Source organism: Cupressus sempervirens, chromosome 4, assembly GCF_028749045.1.
Source record: "Cupressus sempervirens isolate cs-2001-9-10 chromosome 4, ASM2874904v1, whole genome shotgun sequence".
Lineage (NCBI taxonomy): Eukaryota > Viridiplantae > Streptophyta > Pinopsida > Cupressales > Cupressaceae > Cupressus > Cupressus sempervirens.
The window spans coordinates 261,198,896-261,212,878 of NC_143121.1; positions in this window are offsets into that span (position 1 = coordinate 261,198,896).

The following is a 13,983-nucleotide window of genomic DNA, read 5'->3' on the forward strand; positions in this document are numbered from 1 at the left end:
AAACCAAGTATAAACCAAATACCAAGATCACAAGATAAAGTCAACAAAAGATAATCTTCCTCAAGTCAAAAACCACATGTCAAAGGCACAACATAATGAAACACCAATCATCATCAATGAAAGTAAGTAACCACAATAAACACATCCAACAATAGATACACCACCAACAATAAGTACACCACATCTAACAATAAGTACACCACCAGAGATACACAAAAACTACAGAGGAGACTTAGGCTACATACTAGGGAGTGTCATCACATGGCTGCTTGAGTTACCCTGGACTGATCTCTTAATAGACCCCGGACCCTCAAGCGTTGAGTTACCCTGGACTGGTTACTCTGAACCCCGGACCCTCAACATCACACATGTGGAAACTAGAAAGCCCTCTCAAGAAGACGAGGCACTCATCTCATTCCCATCCTTCGTCTATACAAGCACTCAAGGCATGGGTAGATCAAATATCTCTAACTTATCTTTTTAGTGTATAGTTCCCCCCCATAAATTTTAGTTACTAGATTATCACTTATTACATAACTTGCATTAGGTTACCCTGGCACTGACCACTTTGGGTCCCGGACCCCTATGCAAGCCACTCCCAAGTCATGTACCTAGACAACCTCTCCTAAGCACATAAATTCCACAGTTGTGTCCCATACCACAACACCCATAAAAATCAAACTCGGTTCCTTAACAGGCACCCTGATAACAAGATGGTTCTCCCATTCGAGTACACATAAATGCTCCGCAATTAAAACTCATAAATATAATCTCCAATATGAATCACAAAACACATCACAACCTCTAGTCCCATAAATGGTATCAAAGAAATCTCACAAAACCTCTGGTGTACATCCTAGACTGGTCGACATCTAAACAACACCAAAATCCAAAAAAAAATATAGACAGTATATAGAAAACATCATAGTCTCACAGTTGGATTTGATTGATAATATATTGTTGAATTAATGTAAGGCTTCAACTTTCGTTTTTTTTTTTTTTTTTTTTTTTTTTTTTTAATTTTAAATTTTTTTTAAATTAATTAATTAATTAATTTATTTATTTTTTAATTTTATTATTATTATTATTATTATTATTATTATTATTATTATTATTATTATTTTTAAATTTTTTTTTTTTAATTTATTTATTTTATTTTATTATTATTATTATTATTATTATTATTATTATTATTATTAAATTTTTTTTTAACTAAGTCAAATTTCAATAATTTTGTTTATTAGAAGAACAACCCTTCTAATAAATTTAGATAAATTATTATATATGAAAATTTTAAGAATTGTATTATAATTCTATATTCTTTATTTTATAATATTTTTCTCAATGAACTTCATAACAATATTATTTTAATATATACATATTTTAATAACATTTACGATATTAAACTGATAGGAAAAATAAATTGAACCCTTCGAATTTTCAATCCTAAGATTTTCATTTCCAAAAACAAACCCCTTCCAAATTTAAATTTCTTAATTCCATTTTAATTCAAAACCCAAATTTCAATTTAATACTAAATTTCTTTCAGAAGTAAAACAAGGTTTTCTAAATAGTTTTTTTTTTTCAATCTCGATTCCCAGAAGAAATCAAATCGCAAAAGATTTAGAAGAAAGGTAGCAAGATTCATTCAATAAAATTTGAGAAAGCAATTTCCAACAAGCACGAAGAAGACAAAGATCCGAAAGTGTTTTTTAGAATGGTTCACAAACCCTACCTTGATCTGATGCTAACAATCTGGTGAAACCCTTGCTAATCCGAACCCTTCCAAGCTTCCAAAGATTTCTTTGCTCCCCTTTCCAAAAGTGTGTTCCCTGAAAACCTATGTGTGCAATAATGACCCAAAACCCTCTAATATAGAATCTAATTACCTTTTAGGTCTTCTATCCCCACAACTCTAAAATAATAATTACTTTATTTAATTAATTCATTCATGCACAATTAATTTCCCTTTTAATTAAATTATTATTTTATTAGTCCTTTCAAGCACGTTAAGTGAATTGTTAAATTACTTTATTTAACTTTCCACTTGACGTCTATTTTAATCAATTTATAACTTATAAATCTCATGCGTACTTAATGCGATTAAATATCTTTATTAATTTCACATGTTTAATCTTTTCAATTAATTTCTTTTATTTTCATCTCATGCATAAATCATGCGAACTATAATCTTTATGATAATTAAATATCTTTTCACTTTTGATTTCATTTTTTAGAAACTTAATTGATAAAATATTTATTAACTTAAATAACAATAATATTTAGCATTTATTTAAAAATGCACTCTAAATATATTATTATTAAATTAAATAAATATAATCAATCACGTTCTAAATTTAAACTTTAACTTTTATCTCCAATATTTAATTCTCTCTCATTTAATTAATTCATTCATGCACAATTAATTTCCTTTTTAAATTAAAATATTCTTTTATTATTCCTTCATGCACTTTAAGTGAATTGTTAAATTACTTTATTTAACTTTCCACTTTACTTTACTTTAATAAATTTAATAACCTTTTAAAATCTCATGCACACTTTCTTAGAATATCTTTATTAAGTTCACATATTTTTTTTTAATCTTTTAAATTAATCTCTTATATTTAAAACTCATTCATGCGAACTTAAATCTTTTCCATAAATTAATATCTTTTCCTTTTTAATATATTTTGAAAGTTTAATTTGATAAATATTTATTAACTTAAATAACAATAATATTTAGCATTTATTTAAAAATGAACTCTAAATATATTATTATTAAATTAAATAAATATTATCGTGTTCTAAATTTAATCTTATAGCTTTTATCTTCCCATTCAATTCTTTATATTTAATTAATTTCTCAATTAATTAAATATAATTAAATATTCAAAAAGCCATAATAATTCTCCATTAAATTAAATTATTAATATAATCTATTAATTAGACTTAATTAATAGAAATTCATCAAAGACTCACAAAACAACATACGCACAAAATACTCACGGATTTAAAAAGGGTAGACAGTCTGTTACGAGTCCTCCTTGCAAGACAAGTATTTTAGGCTATGGCTAGGATTGGACCTGATCATTATCTTCCCATTCTCACCATTTGAGTATTTTTAATAGGGCACGCTCATCCTGGCAATTCAGGGAAGTCGATGCCCGGTACCTGCATCCTGTATAAAAGACGAGCATGTACATGTATATAATATATCTAAACTAAACAGACAATGGTAGGGAGTAGTTCATCGTGTAGATCCCGACTAGCAGGTGACTACGACTCCCTCCCTTAGCCACATCAAACACTTCAGACAGAAAGATAAAATAAACACGCACACCATACACATGCAAGTATGGGGTAAGTATTGTAAAAATGCGTACATATAATAATGCATCTCTATCAATACAACATAATCATCATTAAAGACATAATGTTAACATTTTTATAAAAGAAACCACATTTACTAACTAGGATCATCAGAATATCATTAACAACACATGAATGAAATCAACTAAGCAACAATAACTGATACATTTGTGATCAAAGTCATGAAATAATATCATAATATTACAAATCTAGTATCTCTAAAACTAATCAATGCATAAAATTAGCTTAAAAGAATTTGACAATGATAATAGAATGTGAACTAGGGGCAGGCACTACATGCGTGTGCGTGTGTGTGTGTGTGTGTGTGTGTGTGTGTGTGTGTGTGCACGCGCGCACATGTGTGCATGTGTATATGCGTGTGTGCATGTGTGTATGTGTGTGTGTGTATTTGTATGCTTTTCTCTTCTTATTTTCTCTCATCCATTTGCCCACTTCTTTATTTTCTTCTTCACATAAACTATCAATTCTTATACTATGTGCATTACACACACTTTTACAAATAGACAACTCTCCTTTTATACCTAAAAAATAGAAGCCATCCCTCTTGGAAAAAGAGACATCTCATATCTTTTCATTGTGACTCTTATTATTATTATTAATTATATTCTTTTATCATAATTGCACATTACTAGAACACTTTTCCCTTCTTCTTTTTTAATATTAGGTTAACACTTTATATGAATCACTAAGGAATATATTACTACATATTATTGTTATATCGAGCCCCTGTTCCTTTGATTTAATCTCCACTTATTCATACAGTTGTTAATCTTCATTTATCTCCCAAAAGCACCTCTATATTGTCCATACATATAATTTTCTATGTTTATTCTACTAGCGACGCTACACGTAAATATTCCAACTTGCCAACCATTTGTGATAGCTCTGCATATTGTGATCATTGCAATCCTTTTGTGTTAGGAAAATGGTACATCACTTGTAATTACTATAGACTTCGTTCTTTTTGTTCATTGTACATAGACTTGTTGTATTTCCTTCATTGCTTGTTTGAATCGAATATATCCCCCTTTTTTATATACCGAAATGATGTTCTCTAACTGCTATGTTGGTTGCACAGGAAATCATTTTTATTGGCCATTCTTAAACATCACACACTATTGAAAAAATTAAGCTTTGAAAAATAAGTCAACTTCAACTATTTAACACTTTTAGCCTAGGAATCAAGATTTAGTGTGTGATGTTTAAACCATCTGATTTTGGCGCACATCAAGACTTCATCTTTTATATCAAATGTCAAACTTCTTTCCACAGTAGACATCTCTTTTGTATTTATCACTTACTAGTGACTATCTTTGTATACACATTATTGGTTACATTTTATTTTCTTCATCTACCTTATTAATTTATAAACGATGATATATATCATTAGCATGGTTATTAGAAAATTGATTACAAACACATATCAATGTTTGAATCTTGTATCATAGTCTGGAACTCATATCATTGTTTTGTTATAGTTGACTATTTCATTATCATTTATTTTTTATCGTAGTCTTGCATATGGTTTATTGATCTATCCACGTATGGTTTACTGTGTATTCTATAACATGGATCTCTTAACACTTTGTCTAGTATTTGCATGTTTATTGTTACTCTGAATGGAATCCCTTCTTTGTCAGAAAGATACTATTCACTGTAGTCTCTACTTGTTCAAGCTTCTTTAATTATGTGAAAATAAGTCTTCACTCATGATGTCTTTCTCTTTCAATACAGGTCTTGAATTGGCAATCATTATTCTACTCAACTTAGTTCTATATTCATCTCAACTCTTTTTCTCTTTTTAATCCCCATTATTGTTTGGCTCTATCCAAAGTATATATCGTAGGTTTTATGCATATGGTTGTTCACCCTTGTTTTTAACTTTTATCTAGTTATGTATATGATAAACCTCACATTGATGATGCTAACGGTTGTTGTTTCAGCTGCACATTAAACACTTTGAAATCAATGACGAAAAGTTCGTTGTGGGGAGCCTAGATCAAGGCTTGTCTCCACTAATTGGAGGTTGGTGATCAGGCTTCAAAAGAATTTTTTTCATGCTCTTCAAGATTGCCATTCTTTTTTTGGCATCAAGAGAATCAAGGAAGGTCATCAAACTTTGTGTGAGCTTCCTTATATTCTCCAAGATTTTGCGTGCCATTATGAGAAGGTTTTCACTATGTAGGGTTTTTCTGTTATGCGAGAGAAAGCTTTGCAGAATTACATTTCTGTTACTCCTAACAGGCTTGCACCTAAGCAACATGTTTTTGTGAGAAAATGCTTACACTTGCTGATGTTAAAGAGGTATTTTTTATGGAAAATCATAAAGCTCTTAGGTGCGATGGCTTTCCCTGTGAATTTTACAAAAAAAAATTGGGATGCCATTGACCCCAATTTGCACAAAGTCTATCTTGAAGCCTTTCAATTTCATTTATTAGGAAGCATAATTAACAAAGACATTATTAAATTCATACCTAAATCTGGTGACCTGGAGGATATTTGCAACTAGTGTCCCATCACTCTCGTGAATGTCTCCTATGAAATCATTGCCAAGGCCCTCTCTCTTAAGATCTGGCACCTTTTGCCTAAGATTGTGCATCCTTAACATACTGGATTTATCAAATCCAAGTATATTCTAGATAATATCATTGCAGTTTGGGAAGGTATGGAATGGGCTCATCAATCCAACCAATAAGCCTTGTTCCTCAAAATTGATTTTTCCCTGTGACCGGATTGAATGGTCTTTCATTATGGCTATGTTGCAAGCTTTGCGGTTTGGCCCCATTTTCTTGCAATCTGTGCAAATGCTTTTTGGGGATGCTTCAATGTGCATCACTATTAATGGGAACCAATCTAAGGCCTTTGGCCTTCTATCCACCAAGGGTGTCCTCTAGTGTATTCTCTTTATGTGTTGGATGTTGAAGGGTTTGGCTACTTGCTTGCTAATGTCATCTCAACGAGTCAGGTCCATGCCATTGCTCTTCCAGACTCATCTGACCAATTGGTCACTGATCACTTCATTGATGATTCCTTCCTCACTCTCATCAAGGAGGAGGACAATATTGCCAATGCCTAGACACCTTCTACTTAGCCTCTAGCTCAACCATATAGTGGCACCAAACTCTTTGTTACAAGTAGTTCTTCCACACCCTACCTTGGTTTGACCAATATCTATGGAAATGGATTCGACATGGCAAAGTTTTATGCCTCCTTGGTATACCCTTTTCCCTCTGAGTTTCTCTTGTAGAGCATTTGAATGCAGTCCTAGTTGAGGTTGAAAAGAAGTTAGAATATTGGATTACCAAACCTCTTTCCTTAGCTAAAATTCCAAATTTTCTCTAAGGTGTTGGCTGCCGCTCATGTGTATTACTCTTCATGTTGGGCACCTTCAAAGGCCTCCTATCTCAAGCTTGATCAGTGTTTGTTGTGTGATTTTATCTCGACTTCATATTCCTCTCATCATGGCTTCCATGGGACTATTGTTGTTTGTCTAAGGAGTCATAAGCGTTAAGTCTACTTTCTACTCAAAAGTAGGGAATTGCCCTTTTTTCCAAGTGGGTCATTTGTGCCCTCTCTGGCAATGAGGCCTGGAAAATTCTTTTACATCATTGCATTTATTCAAGCTTCTCGGTTAATCAACCTTCCTAGAAGGGGATGGCTTTCAAACCCTTTTGATCACTCCCAAGCCCGTGCAAATCTAGGATACCTTTGTGGTTAAGAACATTTGGAAGACTCGGGAAGCCATCAACCCATGGCTTTGTTGGACTAGACATGGGTTCAGAGACAACCTCTCTATGAAGTAGCATAATTTGTGGTGGTCTCCCTTGTTTTCTATTCAAGGAGTCCCTTTGGCCAAAGTCGAGGGAGCCAATGTGTTGCATTTTTTCAAACATGGCATCAAGACTCCTAAAGATATTTTTTTCTAGAATCACCATGAGCCTTTGCTTGTGGGAAGATATGCAGGTGCAATTCTGATTATACCATTCAAATCGACAGACATTTGATCTTCTAGTTTCTGTAGTGCCTCTGCATTTATTATACAAGCTTGGTATTAAGTCAGTCCAACCTTGGTGCAAGGATTGGAAGTGGTATCCTGCCACTCCCATGACCAGCTATAAGCCCAAGTTGGGTTATCATTAGCTAGTCCCCCACCTGCCTATGGTGGACACGCTCAACCAGCATTGGCATTTGCAATCTTCGCAGAATTCTTGGAGACTTAGGCTCACCACTGTATGGAAAGTTATTACTAAACTGAATATTGCACACTTTGCTTTGTGCATCCTCTTCCAGGGATTGCCTTTGGACACTCAACTCCAGCATTTGGGTGCTCTTGACCCGAGATGCCCTTTTTGTGAGGAACTAGAAACTTTTTTGCATATTTTTTTATTTTGTAGATGTGCCCAACAATATTGGCACTAGATTCATGATTTTTTAAAGCCTTTCCACCTAGAACCCTTTTTTTGGCATATAGTGTTGCTAGGGGATTCACCCAGGTTCCCCTTTAAGTACTCTCAGATTTGGCATGCTTTTAGATTGGAAATCTTGTTCACTCTTTGGAAAGATCAAAATGATGTCTTGTTTTCTCACAACTTTCTTGACATTAATGTTTCCATGTACAATAAAGCATGTGTATGTGACAATGTAATGATGCAAATACAAGTATAAACTCACAAAGTTGTGTTGGAGGTGGGCCACCTTCAAGAGTTTTTTGGCTCATTGGGGAAATGCCCATTGTACTATTTCCAGGGTGCTGCTTGACTCAGTCTCTTAAGGCCATATGCCTCCCTGGGGTTGTCGGCGTTGTCGCAATTCTTCTACTCACCACTCTAACACCCCCAGGTCGCAACCTCCCCTTCGCTCTCCTAGTGGTGGTCTTGGATGTCATCGATGCTCGATTTCTCCTCCCCTGAGGCATGGTTATGGTTGGTCCTTGGTGGTTTCTCTTGTTGCTTTTGCTCCTAAGTGGTATTTCCCTCAGTTCGGCTTGGTTATTTCTCCTCCCAAGTTGGAGGGAGATTAATATAATGAAAAAATTGATGATGTTTTTGATGGGTGGGCTCCTCCTGAGCCATCCACTAACCCCACTAATGTATGGGGTTCTAATGATTGTGATCATCCTCCCTCGACTAGCACTACTCTTGCAACCTTAGAGCTTTATGTATATTTTTTTTATGACTAGTTAAGTTTTCGACCTCTAACCATTTGAACTTCCACAAGGTGATCCTTTTATCCCCCAGCCCTCTTTTTGTAAATATGTAACTTTATTATTAAATTAATAAAAAGGGGCCTATTACTTTAAAAATATTTGCTAATCTTCACAATATTAATAAATAGCATTTGGATACAACATAATCAAAGTCCCTTTCAAAATTCCTATTTATCTAATAAAAAACACTTTGATATATAACATAATCATATTCAACATTAACCAAGGGCTAAACAATGGAATATATCATTTACGATTCTAAAATCTAACATAAGGGATCTGAAAAGAGAAATCCTAATCGATGGCTCTCGGGCGATTGTCTTGCATCTTGAGCTAGGGCACTCGTGCCTTAGCTCTGTCTAGTTTTTCTAAGCATTGCGACGATGGGAGATCAGTGGTTGCAAGGTTGCAAACTGGGGGGGTCCTTCCTGTCGGGTCATGGACTGGGCCATGCATCCGAAGGAGGAGATTTGTGTTGTGCATGGGTAACTTTTCGTGCATCTTGTTTACCTATGTTTAGTGTGGGAAGCGGCTGATGTTGCTAGTGGATTTGCTAGCTCGTGGCCTTGGTCTGCTCTCTTCTGTGGAGGATGGGGGGATCAAAAGTGTAGGTTTGAAGTTGGGAGGGGATTTGATTAAGGGTGGGGGGAGGTCTCCCTTTCCCATTTTTTGGTTCTGGCAAATGGCTAATGCTAAGGGGGAGACAACAATGAGGAGCCCTCGCTTGGATTTTTGGGTGACATTAGACCCTCAGTCTTCAAATCAAGGGATGAAGACCTTTGACAACAATCTGTTTGCTCCGAACTCTGAGACTGTTCATTTGGGGCTATCTAATGGCTCAAGGATTATGAAGACCAATGGATGTCTTGAGAGGTGCAAGGAGAGGCCAAAAATGGTAATTCCGATTGAGATGATTGTGGATGATGTTGAATATTATTCGCATCATTCCTTATATTGTAAGTTTTTGGAGATGAGGGTTTCCTTGCAATTTTTGGAGGTTTGGGCCTAGAGGACTTGGGAGTCGGAGGGGGAAATGGAGATAATGTTGTTGGCAAACAGTTATTTCATGGTTACTTTTAATTGCATTGTTGATCGCAATTGGGTGTTTGAGGGAGGTCTATATTTTCACAATAAGGTTGGGTTGTTTATTAAGCCATGGCATGTTGGCTTCAACCCCGCAAAGGAGCTACCAAATCACGTCCCAGTGTGGGTTCATTTACTGAGGTTCCCAGTGGAATGTTGTCGAGAGGATGTGTTGCATCTTTTGGCCTCGGTGCATGAAAAACTTGTAGGGACTTCATCGCAGACCTTGGGTAAAAAGGTAATGACTTTTGTACACATTTGTGTTGAAATTGATCTAAGTAGACCTTTACCAGATGCAATAGAGATGTGTGTGGGTTCTTATTCTTGGGTGCAATATTTGGACTATGAAACTCTTCCTTTTTGTTGTCATCTTTGTCGAGAATATGGTCATTTGTAGTGAAGATGCCCAAGGAAAAAGCTTTGGGAATCTCAGCCTTCATAGCCTGTGAGCAATCCTCCTGAGACAGATAAAGGGAAGAGCATTTCTCCTAATGAGGGTAGTGCTTTTGATGGCTTTGCTTCGATCAAGGCTTGAAATTAGAACAAGGGTCAAAAGAGGTCTTTTAAAGAAAGGCGTGATTATACCTTTAATAGATTTGAGGTTTTGGATGATCTCAGCCAATAGGAGGTGAACCCAGGTTTGATCAATTTGGATCATGGGCTTGTGCGCTTAGCTCAAGAGGATAATGTTATTGATTCTTCTATGGATCCACTAGGGGATGAGTGTCGGCAATTGGATGCAGATCAGCAAAGGGGGATTTTTGAGATGTAGGAACCCTTAGCCATTGTTACAACAGCAGGTGTGGATCCTCCATCTATCGGGCAGCACAATGGTTCTAGCTCGACAATGAAGATTTAGCCTCCTCTCAAATTGGGCATTCTGCAGAAAGATATCAAGAAGGGTGGGGCAGAGAAATTTGTTAAACCTAGTCGAAAAAAGGATGTGGAAAAGATTAAATTAGCTGGTGAAAATTTGGTGGAGTCGGGGGCAGTTAAGCCTCTGGATTCTATTTTTTCATACCCCTTAAAACGATGTTCTATCATGGAATGTGTGGGGCTTGAACAGTGACCCTAGACAAAAAGTGGTTCATGAGTTAGTCAAAAGGCAAGGTCCTGATGTTGCCTTTTTGCAAGAAACTAAGTTATCTGTTGAGAGTATGCAAGGTCTGAAGCCTAGGTTGTGGAGAAGTGGGGAGTGCCAATTCATTGGGGCTCATGGTGCTTATGAGGATCTGGCTTGTTTATGGAATCCTCAAAAAATCCAGCCTCTTTGGTGGATTTCCTCTAAATCCTCTATGTCTATGATTGCTACTTGCCTAGAGATGGGGGATGCTATATTATTTTCCAATATTTATGCTCCTATTGATTTCCAGGGTAAACAAGCTTTGTGGTCCCATATCAGTTTGATTCCTAGCATGTTGCCTTTTCATCCTTGGATCTTGGCTAGAGATTTCAATGCTATTTGTGAGTTGGCTGAGAAGCGGGGTGGTGCTGGAAGATTGGAGCCTTTTGCACTGTTGCTTCAAGACAATATCAGTACCTTGAATCTTGTGGTTATTAAACCTAGCAATGGTCAGTTCACTTGGAATAATCGTCAAAGTGGAGAGTTTTGTATTGTAGAAAGGTTAGAGCGGTTTCTAGTTTCTTGTTACTAGGTTGAAGTGATGTGGTCATCTTGCTCTGAGATCTTGGATTGGAGAGGATTGGACCATTGGCCTATTAAACTTTCTACAAAGTCAACTCGAGTGCTTCCAAAGCCTTCTTTTAGGTTCCAACTTATGTGACTTCGAGACTCATCTTTGTATGATTTGATCTCTAATTGGTGGAAGAAAGGTAGACCAGCTTATGGCACCTCAATGTATGTCTTTGCTAAGCTTCTTCAATATTTTAAATTTGAGCTCAAACAATGGAATCGTTTGCACAATAGGAATGTCTTCCATGAAAAGGCATGGGCCTAGGCAGATATGGATGATATCACAAGAAGGATAAGGGAGGACAGGATCACAAATGAATTGCTTTAGGACGAGGCTTGGGCTATGAAATTGCTGGAAGAATGGAAATTGCGAGAGAAAATGTATTGGAAACAGAAGGTGCGAATTGAGTGGTTTCAAGAAGGGGACAAAAATACAGCTTTTTTCTTCAACTCTGTGAAAATCAAGAGACATTGTAACTCTATCTCTAGGTTGGTGAATGATAGGGGAGAGCATTTTTCTTCCTTTCCAGAAATGTTTAGGGAGGCAATGAAGTACTTTGAATCTCTCTTTCGAGAGGACTTGCAAGGGGGGTCTCCTAAGGAAGCGCAAGTTCTTTCATGTATCCCCTCTCTTGTGACTGAAGATATGAATCAGCAGCTCATGAGGGATATCTCACTTGAGGAGCTTGAAGGGGTTGTTTTTAATATGAAGAAAGGGAAGGCACCAGGTCCAGACAATTTCCCAATTGAGTTTTTTCAAGATTTCTAAGATATCATCAAATTTGATCTCCTGGCTGTGGTTCATGAGTCTCAACACAATAAGTGGATGTTAAGGGCTCTAAATGCTACTTTTCTTGCTCTTATCCCCAAGAATGAGGGGGCTGATAGGTTGAGCCAATTTCAGCCCATCTCTTTATGCAATGTTATCTACAAAATTATTTCTAAACTTATTGCAAACAAGTTGAAGGAGGGGCTTGTAAATTTGATCTTCAAGGAGCAAAGTGGTTTTGTAGCTAGTAGGCAAATTCAGGATGGGATTGTCATTGCAACTGAGGTCATCCATTCTATGGCCAGATCGAAAGAAAAAGTGATGTTTATCGAACTAGACATGGCCAAGGCTTATGAAGAGTTAGGTGGTCCTTCCTTCAACGGGTTCTTAGTGCTTTTAGCTTTGCGGAAGAGTGGATTCAATGGGTTTGGAGTTATGTTACTTCAATTTCTTTCTCGGTGCTTATTAATGGGAGTCATTGTGAGCTTTTTGGGGCTTTAAGGGGGCTTCGTCAAGGAGACCCTCTCTCCCCTTATTTTTTTATTCTTTTGGCTGAAGGCTTGGGGAGATGGATTAAACAAAATGTGGAGTCTAGTTTTATTCAAGGCTGGAGGTGGGGTGGAGCCTTACCCCTATAGACTCACTTGCAATTTGTAGATGATACTAATTTGATGGGGATGGCTATAATGAGGGAGGCATCTAATCTTCAAAGGGTCTTGGATGTGTACCTAGTTGTTTCAAGACAGCAAATTAATGAGGGAAAATCTTTCATCTACTTCTTCAATACTTTGGGCCCTATTCAGCAAAGGATTGCTCACACTTTGAGATTTCAGATCAGGAATCTTCCATTGATGTATCTTGGCATTCCCATCTCAGTAAGTAGGCTTCCCAAGGAGTCTTGGCAAATTATTTTGGACAAATTTTGAGTGACTCTGGTTGTGTCCAGTTGATTAAGTCAGTTGTGCAGGCTTTGCCCATTTATTTTATAGATGCATGCTCCAGGTTGGTCCTATGGGCTTTCTTAAGGATCTAGATTCTGTGGTGCGCCAATTTTTTTGGGCTGGCTGCTTGGAGACCTCCGAATGGAGTTTGGTTAGATGAGAAGTGTTGTGCAGTCCGAAACAATATGGGGGACTAGGCTTGAGGCAGTCGGCTTTGATTGGGGAGGCGTTGGCTGCTAAACTTTACTAGCGGTGGTGTAATGAGCAGGATAAGAGCTGGGCGATGGTTCTTTCTCAGAAGTATCTCCCGAGTATCCCTCATCTTGATATTTCTAGGTATCCACTTGGGGGGAAGGGATCAGTAATTTAGGATACTCTTAAAAAAGGGGCTAAGCTTATTAAGGATGGATTATTTTGGATCTACAAGAGAGGGGTGAAGGCCTAATTTTGGTCGGATTATTGGGATGGATATCCCCCAATCACTTCTCAATTTCCTAACTTGGTGATTCTTTGTCAGCAATTTATGGAGGCTAGTTGGACACAAGTGAGTGACTTTAAGTCCTTTTTCCCCTACGGTCAGATGGAAGTGGCTAAATGGAAGTCCCCAGATGAATGGTCGGTTGCTGGTTTACAGAGGAATGTGTTGTGCTGCAAAATATCCTCTCTAGTAGAAGATGTTGTTCTCTCCGAGAGGATGATGTGCTTACCTGGTCTCCCAATCCTAAGGGGACCTATATGGTTGCCTCTGGGTATAGTAGGTTGGTGTCTAATAAGATGGTTATGCTTGAAATACAGTGGTGGAAGATGGTCTGGAACAAGCTATCTTGGCCAAAATGTAAATGTTTTATTTGGATGTTGGCTTGGAATAAGTGCTTCACTTCGAATAATATTCGGAAGAGAG